The sequence below is a fragment of the Manacus candei genome, unplaced genomic scaffold (assembly GCF_025592945.1).
Source record: "Manacus candei isolate 608988 ecotype Guabito, Panama unplaced genomic scaffold, ASM2559294v1 h1tg000059l, whole genome shotgun sequence".
In the NCBI taxonomy this organism is placed as follows: Eukaryota; Metazoa; Chordata; class Aves; order Passeriformes; family Pipridae; genus Manacus; species Manacus candei.
In genome coordinates, this window is record NW_026138107.1 from 2,454,763 (window position 1) to 2,479,696 (window position 24,934).

The following is a 24,934-nucleotide window of genomic DNA, read 5'->3' on the forward strand; positions in this document are numbered from 1 at the left end:
AATAAGATGGGAAAGGCAGTATGAGCTCAGGACCCATCCAGCAGAAGGTTGATTCATTCCCTTACAGACCAGAACAAACCTGTATATACAAAACCTATATCCTCAACTACAAATTCTGTATTGTCAACTACAGTACCCAAGTTAGGCATTGGAAAAGCTAGGAATAGCTTAGCATAAATGGGAAAAACAAGATTATACAGGATTATCCCCTTGGAATTATTTAAGCAGCATTGCTCTGCCCATACAAAGTGGTTTCCCGATAATTAATCACATTTATTGTTGCTATATTAATACCTCTCCTTTCCAAGCTTCCAAAGCCCCAGTGGGATGCAAGATAGACAGTGGAGACAAGCACAGGGTCCACAATGTGAGGTTCATAATTAACCTTCTGGATTCCCACCAGATCCAGGGAGTATCTGGTAAGTTACTATGTCATGTGGGATCCCCAGAAGAGGGAGAACATCAACTGGTTGGAGCAAGTCCAGAGGAAGCTGCCAAGGTGATTAGAGTGATAGAGCACCTCTCCTGTGAGAAAAGGCTGAAAAAATTGGGATTGTTCAGCCCGAAGAAGTTCCAGGGTGACCTAATAGTGGCCTTCTAATACTTGAAGAAAACTTGAAGGAAAGATTGAGAGAGACTATTTAGATGGACCTGGAGTGACAGGACGAGGGGGAATGGCTTCAAACTGAAAGACAGTAGGTTTAGGTTAGATATTAGGAAAAGAATTCTTTACTGTGAGGGTGGTGAGGCCCAGAGAAATTGTGGCTGCCCCATCCCTGAAAGTGTTCAAGGCCAAGTTGGATGGGGCTCTGAGCAACCTGGCCTAATGGAAGCTGTTCCTGCTGATGACAGAGAGTTGGAAGTAGAAGAGTTTTAAGGTCTCTTCCAAGCCAAACAATTCTGTGATTCTATGATGCTTTTGCTTAACACTTTCATCTTGTGATACAAGATGAGAGCGAAGCCACTTGGTGTGTTGTTCAGTAGCTGCTTGTGGAATAGAATGGAATGAATAGAATAGAACATTTCAGTTGGAAGTGACATAATAAAATGATCTTTTTCAGCTGTTCATGCTGTGCTAACCTGTGCACTACCAAAACAGACCTTAAAAGCAGAACAGAGCTGAAATTCTGACACACCAACACATCCTGTTTCATGCTATCCTGACATTTTCCTATAGGAGGCCACTAAAACACACACCAGCTTCTGTCCTGCCTGCTGTCCAAAGAAGGGTCAATTGACTGGTCTCTGGTGTCTTGTATAATCATTCACACTTGTGAAAGGTCACAGTTAAAATACAGCACATCAGAGATGTGCTATTTAACACCCACTGTGTACAAATGTAAATGGCCAGCCGCTGCAGAAAGCAACTGAGAACAGATCCAATATGCTACACTAATTAAATGTCTGAATGGACATAACTAGGGGAAAACCAGAGGAGAAAGAAGACTCGGTTTCTTATTTGTTAATACAAACATTCAGACAACTTTTGTGATCAGAAAGAATATTTACACTTTCTACAAAAACAGAAATAAACACCACAAAAGAAAAAGTTACTGGAATTGCAATGACTTTGTCATCTATATCCAAAATACAGCATCCTTAGAATAACAGTTTCGGTTGGAAGGGGCCTTAAAGTTCATCTCACTCCAATCTCCTGCCATGGGCAGGGACACCTTCCACTAGACCAAGTTGCTCAAAACCCCGTAAAAAAAACTTTCTTCATGATGTTCTGTAAAAAGCAAGCACTTTTGGCATTGCATCCATCAATGCCTTAAATAAAATATGTTCCCCCTGGTGCTGAAAGTCCAGTTTTCAGATGGTTTGGAAACCTACTTGGTAAAGATGTGTTCACAAAACAGATTGTGCCAGACTGTTCCAACAGCTACCTGGCTTTCTAGACAACTGTAACTGATTTTCTAGGCAAAAGAGGTGTGAAAAGCCCCTTTTGTTAGGGTACTTTTACAACATTTGATAAAGTGCTACCTGAGACACAATCTAGTTACCTCTGAAAGTGGTGAATCATTGGGTGAGAAAGGGAATGATTAAAGAACTGTCAGCAAGGGGTAGCACTGAAAGCTGAGTTATTCTGAAGAATGACAGTGCTATGGAATACATTCTATTTTTCTCTTCATGTTGGTGTCTTTTACTGACGGTATAGAATATTGTGGGTTGACCTTGGCCAGATTCTAGGCACCCACTAAAGTTGCTCTGAGCTGGGAGAGAGGTCACACAGGCAAACCAAAAACTCAGCTTGGATTTAATATTAAAATTTATTACTAACAGGATAAGATCTAAAGAGTGAGAAACGAAAGAGTCTTAAACACACTTTCCACCCACCCCTCCTTCCTCCTGTGTTCTCCCTCCTCCCCCCCTGTAACAGTGCAGGGAGACAAGTACATCCCTTGGGCAACAGGTCTTCCAAATCTGCTGTCCTGTAGGTCACTCTTCCATGGGCTGCAGGGGAACAGCCTGCTCCACCATGGTCCTCACCACGGGTTACAGGGGGAGCCACAGCTCTGAGTCCTTCCACTGCTCCATGGGGTCGCTCCCATGAGTAACAGTCTTTGATGGACCTCTCCAATGTGGGTCCACCTCTCAGGCAGTAGTTCTTCCATATCTACTGTCCCAAGGGTCACTTCTCCATGGGGTGCAGGGGGTGTGTCTCTGTACCCCGATGGTCCTTCCTAGGATGCAGTCCTTCATAGGGTGAGCTGTACCGATGTGAATCCCCCACAGGACCATGAGTCCTACCCAGGAATAACCTGCTCCGGCATGGATTTTCCTCTCCACGGGCCACAAATCTCTCAAAGAACTCTGCTCCATCCTGGGCCTTCCACGGGGGGTAATGGCCTTCTTCCATGCATTCATCTACTCCAGCATGGGCTCAACTCGGCTGGAGGGGGAAGGGAGGCAGTGCCTGCTGGCAGGGGCCACTCTGCCACCCTGGCCTAGCCCGTGGGCCACAGCCCCCACCCCTCACAGTTCACCTTGGGGGCTTTGGGGAGGAAATTTCTAGCAGCTTCTAACCAAAGCCAGCCTATGTAGCTCCCCCTGCTCTCAAAACACCCTGCCAACTCAACCCACCACACAGAGGAACATCAGAAAGTGTCATGGTCATACAGATATGGTATGAACTTGGAAACCTGATTGAGAGGAATCTCATATCATGTATCATGTGTCATATGTCATGAACTTTGGCCACAGTAACCCCATGTGACGTTACAGGCTGGGCAGAGAGTGGCTGGAGAGCAGCCAGGCAGGAAGGGACCTGGGAGTTTGGATTGACAGGAAGCTGAACAGGAGCAAGAGTGCGCCCAGGTGGCCAAGAAGGCCAATGGATCCTGGCCTGGATCAGGAACAGTGTGGCCAAAGGGACCAGGGAAGTGATTCTTCCCCTGTACTCAGCACTGGTGAGGCCACACCTGGAGTGCTGTGTCCAGTTCTGGGCCCCTCAGTTCAGGAAGGGCATGGAGGGGCTGGAGCAGGGCCAGAGAAGAGCAACAAGGCTGGTGAAGGGACTTGAGCACAAGTCCTATGAGGAGTGGCTGAGGGAGCTGGGGTTGTTCAGCCTGGAGAAGAGGAGGCTCAGGGGAGACCTCATCACTCTCTACAACTCCCTGACAGGAGGTTGTGCCAGGTGGGGGTTGGTCTCTTCTCCCAGGCAGCTCTCAGTAAGACAAGAGGGCATGGTTTTAAGCTGTGCCAGGGGAGGTTTAGGTTGGATATTAGGAAGAAATTCTTTACAGAGAGGGTAATCAGGCACTGGAATGGGCTGCCCAGGGAAGTGGTGGATTCTCCATCCCTGGAGGTTTTTAAGATGAGACTGGATGTGGCATCAGTGCCATGGGCTGGTAACTGCGGCAGGGTTGGATCAGGGGCTGGGCTTGATGATATTGGAGGTCCCTTCAAACCTGGCTGATTCTATGATTCTATAATTCTATATATCATATCATATCATATCATATAGAAGTTGAGTCTGCCCCATCCCTGGAAGTGTTCAAGGCCAGGTTGGATGGGGCTTGGAGCAACCTGGTCTATTGGAAGGTGTATCTGCCCATGGCAGGGAGGATTGGAACTGAATAATCTTTAAGGTCCCTTCCAATTCAAACCATTCTATGATTCCATAATTCTATATCATTCAACAGCAAGGTGCAAAATCATGAATCCTGAGGACAAATACCTCAAAATTTTGATATTTTGATAATGTGAAAATTCCTCTTTTGGAAAGATTGAAGCAGACATGACCCAGAGGCAGTAGCTGATCACAGGCTGAAGCTGTGGAATGATAAGTATGATCTAACAGTTTGCAAAAGGGACAGTTACTTCTAGTGGGGAAAATGAGGCATTATTGGTGAGAAGTCCCCTGAAGATGCACTCAAGAGAGATGGAGAAAGTGTGCAAGAAGTTATAGCGTAATAAAATAATGGAATTGTTGCAATTGCAAAGCAAAACCCAAACACTTTTTAGATACTTCCTTTTATGAACTAAAGTGTATGTAGTGAATTATATGAGACGTCTGTAGTGATCAAGGCTACGTTCAGTGATTCAGATCTGTAGACACATAGCAATTGTAGTTTCCAAGTTATCCATAGCTCTTTATGACTATTATTTCTTCCATAAATGCCATTTTTAGCATAGAGGTTTTACTCTTTTTTCCTCTAATGCTTTTCCCCCTTCCATTTTACTTCAGCAAACTAAACAAATTCCACACTTTGTTAGAGCATTCACCTGGTCAGATGGAAAAAAACTGAGGTGACTTTCATGCACAGGTAGGTATGGCACAGCTCCAGTTGATAAGTCACCTCATGGCAGAGCTGTGCCATCCCCTTCAGCACAACTTATCTCTGCACCATCAGCTGTTAACACATGTTGGCTTTTAGACTGGAGGTGGTTCACCTCTGGGGTGCTTGAAACATCTTCCTGTTCAGTTAGACCCTCTCCACAAGTGGTGCCTTCCATTTAGGGGCCGAAGAGTGGATTAACTGAAGACACCTGGCCAAAAAAAAAATGTGCTAAAAGCCAAAGAACCAAAGAACCTGTAAAAGTATCTTCCTGGGAGCTCACTCCTCAAACCCAGAGAACTAGTGACATGCACACCTCTCAGCATTGGTGAGTTGCAGACTGTTCATCGTGGCTCCCCAGAGACATGGTAACAGGCTGGGCATATATCTGAATTCCTCCCTCTTAAATGTCAAACCAGAAACTACCAGTGATACAGACAGAGGGGAATTACTCAGAGAGAAAATTCCTTGTTGGCAAACAAGGAATTCTACAGTTCAGCAACTCAGCCCGCTACACCGTCAATGATTTTGCAGAATCAGGTTCTACCTGACCCAGTTCTGCTCTAATTTTTCTTCTATTCTCTCCCAGACAGTATTTCTGTGTTCCTATTAGTCTAGCAAATGTTGGTGTAAGCTGAAAATTTCACTTTTGTTTTGAAATATCAAAATATGCTTTGTAATTGCAGGAAATTCTTCCACCTTAGAATTTCAGTTTATTTGGCAAACTAACTGCCTCCAGTTCAATTACACAATTGCATTTCTAACCAGACTGATTATAGACACACACAGCATGCTTTAAAAAAAAAAAAAAAAAATTGTTTTAAGCTAATCTCCTTGCAGAATTTAAGATTAACCTAAGATTGGTTGACATATGAGGAATGAGACATGGGGTGCTAAATATTGTCATAATTTCAGACTTTCCTCAGACAAAGTAGTTTTGAATTCGTTCCTTATTTTCCAGCTCATCAGCTTTAATTGTAAACTCTTCGTCATGACAGACTATGGCCAGCATGAAATCTTAACCTCTGCGGAAGCTTTTTAAGCCCAACACACAAACCTTCCAACCTGTGGGGTTTCCAAAGGGAAGCTTTTTTAACTGTTTGTGTCCGCATTGGCAACCAGCTCCTGAAGCAGGGCTCTGGGAGATGCTTTGAGATTCCCTGAATGAAAAGAAATCCCTTTCTAAAACACAGTAGGTATACAAAACCCTAGTTCATTTGAAATGTTTCATCAGCTGTTTTCTGTAAAGAAAAGTTCTACACCTTGAGAAGCAAAGAAGATATTTCACACGTCAGGAGGTACCACTATTAGTGAACATGCCCAAGCCCAATGATACAAACAGAGAAAAGAAGTTTTCTCGTGTCATTTGAACCCATCAGCTGTGAAAGGGAGATGTTGGTTCATCAGGGAAAAATGGCCATTTGCACAGATTAGCAAAGTTTCTATGACCACTCAGCTCACTTCCAAGAAAATATCTCTGTATGAAAGACAGAAACTTCAGGAATCATCAGCTATGTTCTGTTTGACTATTCTATAAGAATAGCCTTCATAAGAATTCTGTGGGCAATATCAAGTATGTTAATTACTGTAGGCTCTTTAGCAGCAATTAGGTCCAGGAGTGTAATCAGCTGAAAAAAATTACTTTACTAATGCTAAGAAATACCAGCTATAGCACAGACAGAAACATTGTGTAGAAATCCTGACTAGAATAAAAGCTTTGGATGAGGGCTCAAGAAATTTGTAATGAGGCAATGCTTTTTTACCCTTTCAGAATCAACATTTTTTGCCCTAATCCATTGGTTTTGTTCAAGTTTGTCGAACACTGCAAGGATAAGGTTAACTTCACCAAGAATAACTGTAGGGAACAGGAATGGCCTTCCATCACCTCGTGGCCAAGGGCTGGGATATTTACCTACGCTGTGAAAAGTCCAATTCAATTTCCCTTTCTGCTACTGACAATTTGAACTTGCATATCCCAGGTCAGTGAATTAATTATGATGCTCTGTGGGTTGCCTGGTGGTGAGACATGGGGTCCCTCCTCTACAGCCCTCCAGCTTTCTGCTGCGGGTGCTGTTTTGTGTTGTATAAATAGTTAATCGCAGGCACTGGGACTGGCTCGCAGAGGGCACTGAACTGCCAGGGCACCGAGTCATTCAGCCTCTCCCTGGCTCAATTCCTCTATTGAAACACAGCACAAACGTTCCAGCAGACGAGAGGATGAAAGGCCAGCCCTCTGCACGCCCTGCAATCTCTGATTAGGACATTCACTGTGGACGTAGGAGTCGCTCATCCAAATCCTTGCTTTGAACTTTTTCCCCCCTCTCTTTTCAGAAGTCACATCCAGCACCCCTCAGGTTTTCCCCTCTTGTGGGAAAACCGTGACGCGGCCAGAGCCTATAATGTTGTAGGTTTTAGAAGCATTTAAACTGTGTAGGGATAACACAGAAAACAAAATGAGTTCATGCTGTAACTCGTTACATCCCTCTGAAAGGTGAATTCCCTGGGCAGTCATTGCACAGTCATGCAGGCCAGTGGAACAAATACATGGTGTCATAGGACCCCACCATCATTTCTAAAGTGGTTTTATGTGTCCAGTGCTCTGCAAATCGATTTTGACAAGAGGGATAATAATAGCACGCCATCCACTAGACCATCTGGTCTTTCCTGCCAAAAATATCTTAATCAACTATTAGACACGTTTAATGTGTGTCATAGCAAGAATTATTTGTGGGTATCAAGAAGTGGCTGAACCCAAACACAGAAAAAGATCATACTCCCATGATCTTAACTGGTGTGGAGTACTGTAGCAGAGTCACTAAAGCTATGCTGACTTGTGCCAGTTGAGCATACACCCCACCATATTTAGTAACACAGTATTAAGAGTGGTTATGCTCTGAAGCTTAATGAAATTACAAATTGGAATATCTCTAGTGAAATTAATGATCCAAAATGTTGCAGCTGAGCAGAAACCAGCCTTGTTTTGAATTTTGAAGGTCTTTTGGAAACATAAAAATGCAGTTTTATGGTTTAGAGCTTTGAAATGATAATAAGGTAAAGGGGACATTTGACAGTGAGGGGTAAAAAAGGTCATCTATTCCCCCTATATTGCAATTAATTTGTTTAAAAAAGTTTATTGAGAACTGCAATCCTCCCCAAACCCCATTAAATCCCTAAAACCACAGAGACATTCGAAATGAGACAGTGGTCACTATTTCTTTTGACTTGTTAGTGTGACTGGGTAGAAGAGGGCTCCAAAAAAAAGACCTTGTGGAGAAGGTGTCTGAGCTCAGACATTTGATGTTGTCCAGTTGCCAACCTGGCATTCTTCTTTCCTCCTACAAACCCGTAATAGGAACCAGACAAATGATGGATTTAGGGAAAAATCAGGCTGAAAAATAAAATAGCTTGAGTCAAGCCAAGCAAAGTAATTAGGTTTATTTAGTGGAATGAAAAAAAACATCCCAAACCTAACTCAAACCCAAAAAGAGTCTGACGGAAGTAATAAGTTTTTTAGGGGGAAAAAAAATATTTTTTCAGATTCAAGGCAGTTTTTCTGGTTTTAGAGAAAAAAATTGTTCCAGATTGTTTTTCCTTTCCCTTGTTGTGTCAGCACCTTAATTTTTCTTCTCTTTTTTTTTATTTTTTTCTTAAAAAAAAAAAAAAAAGGGAAGAAGTTTGCTTTTGAATGGAATTATTTTAAGAAAAAAATCTTTTATTTTTTTAAAACTTAATTTCCCATTTTACATCTTTGGAAATCGATTGTTTTAACTTAAAGAAAATTTCTTCATTTGTCATATGTTGAATTTGAGCAGATATTCCAGATAATTAGCCATATCACAGAAATATTTTCTCCAAGACCAACAGAGGGTGGAGATATTAATAAGTCCTTAGGGAGAAGAAAAAAGACAACTGAGGAATGGGTTACTGAAAAAAAGAAATGAGAGAAGAAATTTTTTGCAAGGAAGAGGAACACAGGAGTGTGCTAAAGAGTTTTGGCAAGCCAGTCACAGATTAAAAGTCCCTGCAGTAGGAATGCCTTACTCCTTGATCCAACTCACACGTGGTAGGGACTAAACATCTGTCTCAGGTGCCCCGTTTTCCACATGCCATGTGGTAGTTAATGGATGTTACCTTGATGACTTAAAGGGTTTGGAGATTTGTATGGAAGCACAGGGTGAAACCCTAAGCTGACTGAAATCCACAGCAGAATTTCCTTTGACCTTCGCTTCTTCTCCTCTACTCCTGTCATTGAACCTCTGGTTTCTCTTTCACCCAAAACATTTTGGTAAGGAAAAGTCAGAGGATGTGTCTGTTTGTGCCCATCTCCACTGCATCAGTCCTTGCATGCAGATGGGGAGGGATCCTTCCCCCAAAGACCTCGCAGCACCCACCAACAAAGTAATGACTGGAGAAATGGAGATATTTGCTCTTTAGTTTCCAAACACTGTGGTTGGCCTGCTCCCTTCTGGAAGCGAGTTCAGGCTTTAGGCATTTCTCCCTGGGCCACAAAAGCCTGAGTTTCAACTAGAGATAGCAATACATTTTCAGGCTTTTTTTCCCCCTCTCTCTCTCCTGAGTAGAAAGAACGTTAGTATAGTTAAATTTTTAGAAAGGGCAATATTAACAAAAATGGAAAAGTTAACACTAAGTCGATAAAAGTAATGTTCAAGCTGACCTGTGCTGAAATGTCGTTTTGAAATTTTCAGTCCATGAAAATATCCCTAGACTGACTTTTTATCTTCATTTTTGCAGGAAAAAATGCTTTTATATTCACATTTTCATAGGAGTGGAAAATTGTTTTCCATGCAGCTGTATGCTTCAAATTGACAGCTGTATTTTTCGCGGGTATGAACTCTCAAGCTGAGGTTGCCACTCAAGCAGCTTGAGTTGATCTCATGCAGGGCTTTAGAAATGACCAGAACTACCCTGAAATTGTCCTGAAGAGAGAGGAGCTCCAGGACAACAAATGCTTCAGGGCCACGTTGCCATGCAGACCATTTGTTCTATTCTGACCCCAAAAGAGTTTTACATTGCTAGTTGTAGATTTCCTGCATATGACAAGGCAGAATTGATGCATCCAAAGCATTAAGAGAAAGTCAAGACTGTTGGTGCATTATAGAAGGCAGGACTGGATTTTGCTTCTCCTGTAGGGTATGGCTGCCCACTCCTCCAAATCTTATACATGTCAAAGTCAGAATGAGAACTGCCTTAGAGCTCTGAAAAGATGGGCTATAATCTCATGTCAACCCAAGTGTGAAGGCAGGACTGGCACAAGAACTTCCATCCTTATGGGATGTGGATTTTTTTCCCCGATGTCAAGTTTTGAGAGCTCAGCTTTCACAGAATCCCAGAAGGGTTCAGATTGGAAGGGACCACCAGTGGGGTCATGTGGTCCAACCTCCCTGCTCCACCAGGGTCATCGCAGAGCACATGGCACAAGATTGTATCCAGACAGTTCTGGAATATCCCCAGAGAGGGAGCCTCCACACCCTCTCTGGGCAACCTGTTCAACATTCAGTCACTGCATTTTCAGATGGAACTTCCTCAGCATCAGTTTCTGCCCACTGCCTGTTTTAGTCTGCTTGAGGTATGAAGGGACTTTATTTTTTTCCCCCCTAATTTTCAAATAAAATTGAAAAAAAAAAGCAGAAAACCAAACCAAACCAAACAAACTTCTCTTGAGTCAATGACACCACAGAGGCATTGTATGGAATTTGCATTGACAGCAAAATAAGGCAGGGATTCTCTGGGGAAGAGGGAATCTTGCATTATCTCTTGATACATTCTTATGGAGCTCAGACTTTCATCCCTTCATCACTACATCTGCATAATTAATGCTTTAGTTTGGGGCTTTTAGAAATAAAAAAGCAATCTCCCAAATCTTGTACACCCTGCTAAGCCACAGAGTCAGCCTCAGAGTTGCAAGGCATTATAAGTAACCTGCATGTGTAACCTGCTCCCTCTCAAATACCTCATCAATCTGGAAGCTACACTCCCCATATGTCTCTTACGCCAATTCGTTTTAACTGTCAAAGAGGTTATTTTCAAAGGACTCGAGTGACAGCTCAGAAATCCATCTTGGTGGATTGGCAGGGCCTGGAAACTGTGTATCTGAACTGTATAGAGGTCAGATATTTAATTTCATGCGGGTTCCCATGATTTATACATGCTCGGGCTCTTGATACAGAGCAGTTTGTGCTTCCTCTGTTTTTCAGGATGTAATGCCTGCCTAGGGATTGCTCCCTTCTGCACAGCAGGTACAAGTGCAAAGCACAATGCCAGTGATAAAAGAGATAAATACACTAGTATTAATCTTATACCAAAAGGGGGAAAGATGTAGGTGTCCTGTCTGATGAAAGAACGTGCTTTGTCAAATGTTCACTGGATGCCCCTCTGGCTGGTGGTTTGAGCAGCGTTAATGGGTACAGGACAAATCAGCACTGGTGAGATCAGGTGTAGGCAAAGGAACTTGACTGATAAGAGAGAAGGAAGGAATTCACAAGGAATTTCTTGTGAGAGTGAGACATGGCAATGTTTTACAACATTAAGCCTTTCAAGATATTTTAACATGTTTATTTTCTGGACTAAAAGGGAAAACTTTAGAAAGACACAAAGAAAATGGTTTAACTCATGGCAGTTTCAAAGGAAGGAACCGAGTCCATGGCAGAGGGGCTGGAACTAGATGCTCTTTAAGGCCCCTTCCAGCCCAAACCATTCTATGATTTCTGAGTTATCAGCTTTGCCTCACTCCACACAGTATGATACCTTTCTCATTCCTGTGTTGCTTCCCTCATCCCACGTACTCTGTCCTAGGAGTAACCAGGAGAATTCAAAGGTGGCTTCCAAAGTTTGCCTGGAAACACTGAAAGACCAAAAAAGCTGTCCAGGACATGCCAAGAAATTTACTTTTTAGATCATCAGAATGATTCCATCCCAGAGATGCTCAGACACTAGATAAATCTTGGGAGAGGGAGGGAAGGGGTGGGCATTTTCGTTTTCTGTCCTCCTGTTTCTTTTTTGCTTAATATTATTCTCTGTGATTTTGTGTGCTGGGCTATAACATGGAGGATTTACTGTGGAATACTGTACCAAATCTTGCAGAGTAAAACACCAGACTGAAAATCCCTCACGAGCACCATCTCTGCAAACCTCACTTGTCTCTCTGTGCCTGACATAACTACATCTCCTGAAGGATTATTCTTACCAATCCAGACTGATAGAAGGCTTCTTACCTTGGCAAAATGACTAAGCTATCTATTTATCTGTGCTCTTTTTAATGATTTGCAATGTTAACTCTCTTTCTATCTTGACTGTTGTCTTTTAGAAACCTGTAAAACAAAAGGCAATAAATGGAACCAATACGTTGAATTTCACCATCTCTAGTTAATTTCACAATAATTAATTCCCTGTTACTGGCAGACTAATTTTTTTTTTTTTTTTCACCTACCTAGCTTGCCCCATTACTTCAGAATGATGGAAGAGGAATATAGGAATATATTTAATCCAGGAATATAAAATACATTCTCTTGTATTTCCTAAAAGACTTGCTGATATTCGTAGCAGATCAAGGAGACATGAGCCAGCCCAGACAATATTTGCTTTCAACTCAGATAAGTCATGTATGCACTGTTAAAGGCAAACCTTCCCTTGGCTTTCCCTTAAGCTCTCAGTGATTTGGAGGGTCCAGATGAATTTTCTGCTAGTCAAAGTAACCCAGCCAGCAAAAGGACAAACATCTCACAGCAACTGTTTTCACAAGGTGGTTGATGGATCACAAATACAGTTTCATCAATCTCAAGTGTCCTTCTAGTCCATCCCTTGGCCCTTGACTGTCTTTGTGCTGACTTCCCAGGACACTGGAAGAATGTATGTCTCTTGGTGAGAAATCTCTCGGCACACCCATAAACAACCTGACACCAGCACAGGATGACACCACTTTTAATTTCTGTCCCAGTGTCTAAACTTCACTATCCGGTAAGGACTAACCAGCAGTGAGCCCAGATCCCTCCAAAAATTGATGCACTCATCTTCATTACACCCAAATACCTGTTCTAAATAGCTGAAAACTGTGACAGTGGAGAAAGAAGGAAGAATTCTGCCTCTGTCTCCCGTTTCATCCCTCTCATGGGGGTGTGGTCCTGTTGTATTGATTGCAAACAGCACCTGCACCAAAAGGTGGTGCTCTGGGTAAATGGCTGTTCACGTCATGGTTGCTGGTTGGGAAGTTGAGAGGCGAGTCCTGCCTTCGTGGATTTGCACTGTCCTTGTGCACCCTCTCAATTCATTAACTATGGCAGTATCAGCATTCAGCAGATGCCACCACACGTTTATGGTTGTGAAGAGCCATAGCCATTTTCATCTCCTTCAGCTTCCAGCATTTCCTTTCCCCCCTTTGTATGTAGGTGGTCCAAGTACAGTTTTATGCGTGTTTTAACAATCCAAGAACATCTGTAAAATGTTCGTGCCATGCTTGGAAACAGAGGGAGGAAGCCCGAGACACAAAGAGTTCTCAATACCATTTCAGGATACTCTGTTTCATCAGAGCCTCCTGAGCTTTCTTTGGAGCATCTTAGGAGATCAACCACCCCACATCAGAATGTATCCCAGCATGGAGGAATATTCCTGAAAACTAAACTTATTCTTGTGCATAGTGTCAAATTCAAAGTGACAGGCAGGAAACTTCCTTCCTCTGTATTCTTGGTGCAGATGCAGGTGATTTCACTTCAAGGAAATTAAGTTCAAGGCAAAGAACAAAGCTGGTCAGTGTCCCATTCTAGTCTGAGCTCATCCTGTGCCAGGCAGACTGATTCTCTGCTGCCTTTGGAGATGAGGTATTATTGTAAACCAGAAGAATAAATGAGTGAGGTATATCTAATACGCCATTTCATTTAGTATCCCACCAGTGTGGTCAATAAAATATAAAATAAGCCACCTTTCTCCCAGCTCATGTATCCTCAGTGTAGGAGTGCAATATGTAAGTGTACTGCCTACATAGATTTACGTACAGATGGCATACAGTTTGCTATTTCAAAATACTGAATGCTGTCTTTCCCACAGATTTAAGCTGGACAGGCGGCTCTCATATTCCATACTAAATGGGGGTGGAATAAATGACACCTCTCTGTTTTCCTTGCATTCCCAGAGCATCATGCCTCGTTGCAGAGACACAGGCAAGTACAAAATCGTTTCACCAAAATGCCACAGGCTATAAAATCCCTCTCTTTGCCTCACAAAAGAAATGAAAGGGGCCTCCACTGACTTTTGTAAATGGCAGCCTCCCATCAAAAGCAGAGACTGGGGACAGGCCAGAAGATGCTTCTCACTGTGTTCTTCTCAACACAGGTAAAATGAAGTCAATGGAGCCAATTTACTCCTTTTGACCATTCTGAACTTAAAGCAGCAAGAGGCAAATGCAAGACTATGTTCAATAAAAATTTATGGGTTTATTCACACTGAGAGGCATTTCATGCTCAAAATTTGAGAAAGTAATCCATAGCAAACAGCCACGAAGTAGAATGAAATATATAGAGCAGGATTATCCAGCAGCTGGAAATTTTACTTTTGTTTATGGAAATAATATCTTATAGGAATTACTGAAATCCACAGAGTTTACAATTATTATTAATGGCATTAAGCAATACATTCTGTACATTGTAGATTGTAAAACTGGCCTTTTGCCAACCAGTTACCTACTGGAACACTCATTATAGCACAGGATTAATTCAGTTATTTGGAAAAGAGCTCAGGCAAGTGAGTTTTCAGAGAGCAGGATAAAAAAATAAATGGATTGCATTAAGCAAAATATTTCTGTTTGTCCAAAGAAAGCTGGGGGTTTTGTTGTTGTTGGTTTTTTATTCCTTTGGATTCCTACAACTGAAAAGTGAAGGAAAATGTGGTTTAGGGTTCAGCTTATTTTGTGAGGGAGCCCACAAACTGTCAGGAAAACACTACATCACAGCAAAGTTCCCAAGTCTTCTTTCTTTCTCTCTTTGAATTATGTTATAGATTTCGTGTTCATGAGAGGGGATTACATATAAAGGCAAAAGGCTTTCTTAAAACACCCAATCCCACAGAAGGAAAGAAAATAAAATAAAATCCCTTGTTATTTTTCTCTCCACTTTTCTCAAAACCCGTGAAGTCTGGCTCACAGCTTTTAGGTGTTTGGGCTTGGTGGAGTCGTGGACAGGAAAAAACTGAGTCCACACAGAGCTGACCCAGGAACCCAGAAACAGAAACAAGGGCCAGCCTTGCCAGTACTTCAGGGTACTCCTGTCTCTTATGCTCTCCCCAACCTTGTTCAGCCAGTGCTGGCTTCCAGTCATTTCCCAGTAAAGTCAGACAATCAATAAATGACAATAACATGATACAGGCTCTCCACCCTGTCCAGCTGGGATCACTCTCCTTCTTAATACCAGTGCAGACAAGCACTGAATCCCTCCAAGGGACAGTTTTAAGCCAACAAGGCAGCAGAGTGGCTTAAAATCACCTCTCAGTGGGCTCAGAGCCTACACAATATCTGTTTTGGCTCAACAGATGGGCAGAAACTCATGGGGCAGCAGTAACTTTCACAGGGGCCCTCAGTTTCATTGCTTTTGTACTTCCCACGTCCCTTTGCCTCCAATGCCTGCCCTGTCTACCTCTGTGTGTGGGAATCATGCTTTCCCATGTGTCTCTGCAAAGTGCCCAGCTCTGCTGGTGACTCGATTTGTAATCCACGGTGACCTTTAGGCCAGCAGAGTCATCAGCACAGCCACAGTTTTATTTGCATTAACGTTAAATAGTGTGTACAGAAGCAAAAGGAAGCCTGCATATAATACCTCTCTTTTTTTTTTTTTCCTTCCAAAAGGTTAAATTAGTATACATGCAATGGAATCTCCACGGTTTTCACTTTATCTGCTGCAGAGCTTGAACTTTAGTCTTTTCGTCCAAAGGGAGAAAAATCAATAGTATCATACTGATACACAAGAAACTTTATTAGAGCAGCCATGGGCATCTCCACAACCTTACCCTATCAAGCTGGCTTGCTAATTGGTTTGCAGCAGTGCAGTTGCCATGAAAATTTCCCAGGTCTGTCTTATGAAAATCTGGCTCTATCAGCATCAAGAACACAAACAGCCAGGGAAGCGGGCAAAGGTCGCTTCCTCGTTGTTGGGAACGGAAAATGAAGCTTGTTAACATTCTGCTGCTGCTTCTTCTATGGAGAAAAAAAACCCAAAACACATCAGTGCTGTGGGGAGCTTTCCTCTGGAGGATTGAACAAAGATGATCAAGCTTCTCCCTGCTCACTTCCACTCACCCATCAGGTTTTCATTGACGGGGAAGCCTGAAAAAAACCCCTGCCAGACGTGTCATTTCATACCTGCCTGAAGTCTTTAGCTTGGAGTGCTTCCCTTATTTGTCCATCACAACATAGTCTCTCTCCCTTTTACATACCATCTCTCCCCTTTGCTGAACCCTGGTTTGTTGCTGTGCTTAAACCAAAGCCGGATTCAAAACAACCAGAAAATCATCAGTGCATGAGCAACAATGAATTGAAATGATGTAAAGCTTTTGCCAGAAATGCCAATTATGGTTGGAGGAGAGGAGAGATGGAGTATCTAAATCCCCCCTGCCACTGGGCTCCAGTGCAGGAGTTTACATTTATGCCTGTGAGGCAAAAAATGTGACTTTGAGGGTGGTGTTGCCTGAGTGAATCTGTGCCAAGCAAGAACCTGTAGCAGATCCCAATGCACCCGTCTAAGGAACAGACGCTGCCAAGTAAGTTCAGTTCACACGGGGTGTGTTAGCCACACAAAAATAGCACCAAGGCTCTCTGGTTTGCACCAGAGGTTTTCCACAGCATCCTGTGATGGAAAACGTCCCCTGACATCTTGCTCAGTCCATCTGAAAGGCCAGATGAACAGTAGAAGATGCTCAAACCTACTTTTCCTCCCCTACTCCCTCCCTTATATTTCTTTAATTCAGAATGTGGGGCCAAAAGTAAGTCAGTTTTACCCCTTCATGATGACAAGAGACTTCAGCTTCCAGCTGAAGCAGTGAATATGGGGCCACTGCACAAGCAGTGAATATGGAGATGTCATTTTCTCCAGAAACTGAGACCTAAGTAGGAGTGGGTTTTTTTTACATGTGCAGTCTTCCGTGATGAAAACTTTTTTGGGACCAACCACCACTCAGATGTAAACCACTAACCAACCCATGGCCTAGAGCCTATACATTGCAATTTCAAATGTGCAGAAGATAAATGCGGTTTACATCCAGCCTTAGGCCAGGCAAATTCAATCTCCTAATCACTTTATCCCTGATGGTAGGGTCTGGATAGCTTGGAAGCATTCCCTGTTTGTGTGAGCATGCAGGCACCATGGACTTCTAGGATCTCCCTCCCAGGACAGTGGATTTGGAGCCTGGCTGTTCATAGCAGCTCCCTCTAAACTTCATATCCCCACACAGAGAGGTTCTCAAGGCTAAACTGCCTTTAGGGCTGATGGGTGGCCATGCTGTACCTAAAGATCTAGTTCATGGTCTCATATCCAACTAACTGCTTGTGTTGGTATAGGACTCTGATGTTTAACTATCTCTGTTGTTGTTGCTAAAAAAAGAAGGTAAACAATTTGTTGCAGAAAGCATATGGAGGAATTATAGAAAGAATAATGCCAAAATGGCACCTTTTTTGTTCATAGTTTAGTATGAAGATATGTTTAATTTCTCCAGCCAATTTTCGGAGGATGCTTTCAGCTTTCCCATATTGCAATGGAAGGAAGCTAATTTGGGGATCAATTATGCAAAGTCTTCTATCCTGGCTGGTCCAAAATATTAAACTCCAAAGGGATCACTGGAGTGGATCAGAGAAAAAAACAAAACAAAACAAAACAACTACAAAAGTGTGAAATATAACTTCATGAACCAGATTTGAAAGAAATAGAGGATTTCAACATGAAGTTTGATGTATAATCTCTTTCCTTAATATAGACTGGTTGTGCCAAACTATGAGAGTCTTGTCTGTTTGTCCTATTCACTTTTCCATTAGCTTAGCCACACCAACAGATCATCTTAAATTTTTAGAAAATAGAAAGATGAATTTTTTTGTCATTATTAAAAGAAATAATATTTGTTTCCAAGAAGAAAAACAGATTTTCTTTTTTTTTTTTTTCTTTTTTTTTTTTTTTTCAGGTAGAATGGAGGACACTGGACAAGAAAACAAATTGATTCAGAAAGACATTGAACTCTACCAATAGCTCAAATCTCTTCAAATTGGTAATGATTTGCAATAGTTTGTTATTATGCTACCAGAGTATGCTGAAATGTCTCTTCCACCACCTCACACACAGATGCACACAGTTTAAATACAATATTAAAGATACCCTTGACTAGTAAAGATCCTGTCAAAGTATGCTAATCAAATCCAGCTTTGATTTCATGCTTACTTTTCTGCTCATCCCAATTGTAAAGCTAAGCTGTAATTAATACATAAGAGGCTGGTGATTATACAGTATTAGGCTGAACATATAGAGTGAACATACAGCATTAGATTGCATTTCAGTAGATCAGACACTGTTGAGAAATAAGATCAACTCACAAGCTCTGGTATTAGCAGGCTGCTAACTTATCTTGGTGACAATCTTGAGTTCTTGTATTGATCTCCTGCTGCTGGTGACATCTTATGCATCATCTCTGTGTGTGTGTATACTTATATGTGTGCATGCAGACTAAATAGGCCCTTTCCCTTTTTTTTTTTTTTTTTGTTAATTCATAGATTTATAGAGTTAGAGAATATTCCGAGTTGAAAAGGTCATTGAGTCCAGCTCCTGGCCCTGCACAGGACAGGCTCAAGGATCCCACCATGTGCCTGAGAGCATTGTCCAAATACTCCTTGTACTCTGCCAAGCTTGGAGCCATGACCACTGCTCTGGGGAGTCTGTTCCAGTGTCTGAACATCCTCTGGGTCCACATCACCCGGGGAATCACTAGTATTCCTCTGGAAATGGGCCTGATAGGTGACTGCCATGGCAGAGTGATGTCCCTCCATCAAGCAGAACTGCAATCTGTGCTTCCTCCTTGCCTGCTTGCTCAGGGAGAGCCCAGAAGAAGGGCAGAACATGTAAAGGAATAAACATTGCAGCATTACCAGGCACCCTACTGCCAGAGGGCACATGAAAACTACAGGAGTCCCTTCAGACAGCTTGTCAAAGCCCAGCTAAGGTCTTCTTTGTATCCCCCTGCCAGTAGAAAAAAAGAGCATTCCATAGTCTGAAACACTCAGAACTAGAAGAAAGGGCATATGACTCCAAGAGAAGTCCTGGGATTCATCATTCAGCTTTATAGCATAGGAAATCACACTAACTGTGATAAATAGTGAAAAGCTAAGATGAGGAAAAAGATACTCCCTATGATCCTGAACCTACTTGTGCTTTCTCTGGGGTAAACCTGGAGCTGTTGTAGTGAAAACAAGCAACACAGGTCCAGACTATCAAAGTCAACTTGGCACCATAAAAGTTTAAGCAGATCATTCTTTGAAGAGTGCTATGCCTCAAAACTATTTTTTATTTGAAAAAAAAAGAATGACAAGAAACCACAAAAAACCCAACCAACCGAAAAAAAACCCAACAAAAAAACCCAAACCAAAACAAACCAAGGAAAGGAAGGTTCTGTTACAGAGGGAGCTTTATTCTACATACATGGACCAATTCCATTTTGCTGCAGAGCCACACCAGAACAATCTGAGCACAGCCATGCCGTGGATGTTACGTGGCATTTCTCTGCACCGTAACGAGATCACATGTGAAAGCCCAAATTATGCAAATGAAAAGGCTCCAGTAATACTGTTGAAATATTCCTGGAGTGTACACTTGACAACCTCAAAGTACATTTCACACCACTAATGACTTCATCACTAACACAATTGTCATGAGTCAAGCAGTTTCCATAGCAACGCCCTAGTACAGCTGTTTACCCATATAAAGTACTGCACCTACTTAGTTCCATATACAGACAGATCACTAGATTCCTAGGTACTGAAATTGAAATAATTCAATTTTCAATGTCTCTCTTTATGAAGTGATTCTGCCAGCTATAGGTATTAGCATATCAATGTGACTTTGACAGGGTCTGCTGCAAAAGACATATTTTGCAGGCACTTCATGTCAATTAGAGCCCTAACTGTTTCATGGAATAATCATTCCTGCCAGATTAAGGTCAGGCTGCAAGGTAATTTAATTGGTGCCATTATATCTAGGGGGAAAAAATGCTCTAATAAAGTGCACACACTGTAGCTGCCAGTGAGGATGTTCTATGCAACATGAAAGGGATTGCCTTCCTAAAGTGTATGGGCAAACCATTTAGAGAGAAAGAAATAAGATGGAAACAATTTCAGATGCTTTGTTTCCAACAAAATTCCAGTGTGTTTGACCAAGGGGGAAATTGTATTTCGCTTGAAGTAGTACTACTCACAAGGGAGGAAGCACTGAAGAAAAATAAATAAGAATAAGAAGAAAAAAATCCCATCACTCTGTGCACTTCTTCTTATCTTCAGTGGAATGATAAACACTTTAATTAAAAATCTGCAAAAATCAAAACAAAGTCTCTTTTTTCCCAGGGCTCTGATGGCTGGGAAGTAGCAAGCCAGGCAGGAATTATCCTGGCCTCCCCCTGTGGAGCGGGACCTGCAGGATTATTCTTTCCTCTTGTGGAAACTTCCAGCCAACAACTTCTTTCATGAGCAGCATGAATCCAGTTTCCTATGGAGTCAGGTAGAATACCCTCTAAATTTTCCCTACCTATCCATAATTCAGCTTCTCACACTTTTTCCAGAGTCTCCTCTCCCCCTGAATGAGTCAGGTCCTGGGATGCCCAGTTAAAAGAGGAATGGCATGACTGTGTGTCAGTGTGGATGTGGGAATGACAACTGTGCAGTCAGTCACTGGGGTCTGCTTTCTTCTAGCCTGAAAAGGACAATAATTCAGATAGTTTTTATTTATTTCTCCAGGTCTTGATTTCCACAGATTTTTTTTTTTTTTTTTTTTTTTTTTTTTTTTTAGAAATTTGATTATCCTTGAAGCACATGTTGGATTTTTTCTCTACTCTCTAAAGCCAACCAAAGTTTTCCAAAGACTTATGGATGGATAGTGCAGAGTGTTCTCCAATAAAAGCTTACAACGCAGGAAAATGACAAGAAAATAAGATTCTTAGCTCGGTATCTTCATCCCATGATGACTTATCTAGTGCCAACAAACTTACAACAATTGTCATGATTTTGAGCTTACTCTCTTCCTTGGCAAAACAGAGCACTGGGAAAAACATCTGCCTTGCAAATGGATTCCTCCTCATAGAGTTGGTCATGCCAGGGCTATCCTGTGCAGGGCCAGGAGCTGGACTTTGATGATCCCAGTGGGACCCTTCCAACTCAAGATGTTCCATGCTCAGCACTGTGGTCATAATCACACTCTAAATACCAGTACAGAAAAGATTAAATCAACTGAAGAATATATGGTGTTAATCAAAGGCTCAAGGCCAGTTTTTCAATTATCTAAACTGTCTCATTTTCACAGACATCGTCTAGGCTGCAATCACTTAAATGAAGTTGAGGATATTTATAAAATATTGTGACAGGTTCAAGAACAACAGAGGAAAGTTTAGTTTTATTCTATATAACACAAAATGTTTACAATGTCTTTGAAAGGAGACTGCAAATTGTAACTTTTATGTGACACTATTTTATTTTTGTCAAAGAAAAAACCATATTTCTAAACTGCAGTTTCAGACTGTTAAATTCTACATCCCTAGAATGCTTGTTTTTATGACTTTATCATGAAATAAAATATTGTGTGCTTAGAGTTGCTTTAACAATGTTGTGATATGAAAACTGATCATGATCAACTTAAGTTCAAAAAAAGAGAGACAAGAATGAAAGTTTTCTTATTTTCTGGATGGGGAAATATATATGCATGTATAAAACCCAGGATGTTCTGCCAAACCAGAACAATTTTTCAAAATTGAAGTGATGGAAAAAGATCAGACTCTGAGCCCTTTGAATTTCCCTGTGAATGTTTTAAAACACTTTATTAATTTTTACTATTTCCTTTTAGCTTCCACTCAGGCTTACAGTGGAACTATTTAAGCAAGATATAGGGAAGATTTTTTTGCTGCTATGAATATTGCATAAACTAACCGAATTAAGGTCATGTAAAGGTAGATTATAAATGGAAATGAAAGTTTTTTGTCATTATTATTTTCCTTTAAATATGTCTGCTAGAACATTTTGGTTCAGCATCCCATTCGAATACATTTGATCAGCCATAAATTATCCATTAAAATCTCCATTAATCCCATTACAAATGTAGTCTATCTTCCTTCATTTGGTTCAGCCTTGGTCATGAATGCAAGAACACAGATAATGGGGTGAAAGACAGCTTTGGATTTGAGGGCTCAGCAGCTCAAACAACTTCAAAGCTCTTAGACCAATTTATTTTTTTGTTGAAGTGAAGGGCTTCGTGCTTTTGGGATGATAGATATTGCAGCCACAAACCAACAAATTATAGTGTCATTGAGTTTGGAAAAGTGCTTTAAGGTCATCAAGTCCCACTATAAAACTAACACTGCCAAGCCTACCATGTCCCTCAGTGCCACATCTACACAGCTTTTAACGCCCTCCAGGGATGGCGACTCCACCACTACCCTGGGCAGCCTGTTCTTATGCTTAATAAACCCTCTTGGTGAAGAAATTTTCCCTAATATCTAACCCAAACCTCCCCTGGCACAGCTTGAGGCTGTTTGCTCTCATCATGTTCCTTGTTCCCTGGCAGCAGAGCCGGACACCCATCTGTCTCCCCCTTCCTCTCAGGGAGTTGCAGAGCCAGAAGGTCCCCCCTGAGCCTCCTTTTCCCCAGGATGAGCCCCCCCAGCTCCCTCAGATGCTCCTGGTGCTCCAGACCCTTCACAGCTCCGTTCCCTTCCCTGCACACGCTCCAGCCCCTCAGTGTCTCTCTTGTCTGAGGGTCCAGAACTGCCCCAGCACTGGAGGTGCCTCAGCAGTGCCAGCACAGGGAGGGCACTGCCCTGGCCCTGCTGCCACACTGTTGCTGAAACAAAGATGTTCATGGAACAGCCATGAACAGCCAGTTTCTCCATTTTTCCTGCTGTGGGGAATGGTGTAAAAGGCTTTGCTAAATTCCAGGTAGACAACACCCACAGCCTTTCCCTCATCCCTCAGCAAGTGGGTCACTTTGACAAAGGAAATCAGGCTGGTCAAGCAGGACCCCACTTGCAATATCACATTGCTATGCTACCCACGTCTTCCAGGTACACCTGCCTGGGGCTGGAAGAGATGAACACAATTTTGATGAGTTGTTAGACTTGTGCACAATTTTGCTAAGTAAGGCCAATTGCATCATGTAGGAACTCCTGAACCCTGGGCAGTGCCTGGCCAAGGACGTGGGAGGTAGTGGTGTGCAAATAGATTGATTTTCTGCTTGCTTTATGAAGTATTACAGTTCCATTTTTCTCCTTCTTAGTCTTTTTCTTCAATAACACCCTCCTCTTCAGTTCCTTGTCATAGGAATGAACTTGTTCCCTGAGTCCCTAGAAAGCTGGATTCAATAGAAGTGATCTCAGGACCAGGACAACATCTATATCACAGGAGGAATAATTCTTTCTTTTCTTTCTTTTCTTTCTTTCTTTCTCTCATTCTTTCTTTCTCTCATTCTTTCTTTCTTTCCTTCTTCCTTTCTTTCCTTTCTCTCTCTTTCTTTCTTTTTCTTTTTCTTTCTTTCTTTCTTTCATCCTTTCTTTCTTTCTTTCTTTCTTTCTTTTTCTTTCTCTCTTTCTTTCTTTCTTTCTTTTAATTTTTGGATGACAAGGAAAACAATAGATGGAAAGTTTTCACATTTGTGAAAACATTTTATTTCAAAGGTTTTCAGACACCAAATAAACTAAACAGCTGATAAAAGCCTATGAAAACTGGGAAAATATTGTCATAAACAAACGATTAAAAAAATACATTTCCATCTGGATGAAACTCCCTTCCGTTCTCTTTTTTTTTTTTCTAATCTTATTTTGAGTGAAATGATTTTTTAGTAAAGCTCTCAGCAGATCTGGAGATACCTCTCTGATGTTAAGACCTGACTGCATAATTGATCTTAGCTTTCTCTTCGTCAGGTAAAGCAAAGCAGATGAGTTTAGCCAGGGACACCTGTTTTGCGATAAGGAGTCTCTTTAAGAAGCAGACAACACTGTTTTGGCCATACTGTCTTTACAGCCTGCAACATCCTTATTTAGCCAGCAAAGAAACCCGTTATCAGAATAAGATATTTCAAGTTTTGAATGCTTGCACACAGCTGCTACGACGCATAAATGAGAGAAAACAGCTCAGAGCACGAGCAAAGGAAGAAAATATTAAGTTATATATTAAGGGAATAAACCTGACAAAGGATTTTATGTCTATTTTTCTACAAAAGGAAGACAACTTGCAAATATATATATTTGGAAAGAGGAGGCAGTAATGAACAAGGACAGTGCATTTCCCAGTAGGTGATGAGTAAGCCGAGGGATAGCTGCAGGATGTCATGATGTACTCTGCTGTCACAAAGATTTTACACATGGGCTGGACAACCTGCTCAATAAATCAACATACATCTATCTTTTTTTTTTTTTTTTTCTTTCCTAGGTATCTATTTGGAAACTCACAGCCACATTTTAATGTGTGCAGAGTGTTTGTTAACTTGGCATAGCCTTTTCATCTTTTTCAACCCTCTGCTATCTCTTGGGGGTGAATCATCATTATGTAACAGAGCACGCAAGGTACCATGTGATGATCCTTGTCCTTGCCGAGGAAAGAATAAAAAGAAACTGAAAAAACATGGAGCAACATTAACACAGAAGTACACACGCATCCTAGTAAACATATACAGGATAGACTGGCTACTGGGTATGTTTTTCTCACCTCTCAACAACACTTATTGATTTCAGTGGGAAATGTTCTTTCCTAAATGATACAGACTCTGGTCTCTGGGGTAATTAATGGGATTCTTTTTTTTTAATCAGCTCTTGCACTGAAGAGAGGAATTCCAGCTAACTCCAGCAGTCAGAGTGGGCTTGCAGTAAGCTCTTGCTCAACCTTGTCTTACTCTCTTATGCACTGCACTGATTTAGGACTCAAAATGAAG

General features: G+C 41.7%; 1 protein-coding gene and 1 long non-coding RNA gene across 2 annotated transcripts in view; one reads left to right on the forward strand and one right to left on the reverse strand.

The window, feature by feature from the left end:
- LOC127478287 (urea transporter 2-like) overlaps positions 1-24,934 on the reverse strand; it is a 301,778-nt gene that overhangs the window by 236,961 nt on the left and 39,883 nt on the right. The window lies entirely within an intron of this gene.
- On the forward strand, positions 19,518-21,548 carry LOC127478310 (uncharacterized). Its single transcript, XR_007907170.1, has 3 exons — positions 19,518-19,786; positions 20,371-20,524; positions 20,813-21,548. It is a non-coding gene; the product is annotated as an uncharacterized LOC127478310 (long non-coding RNA).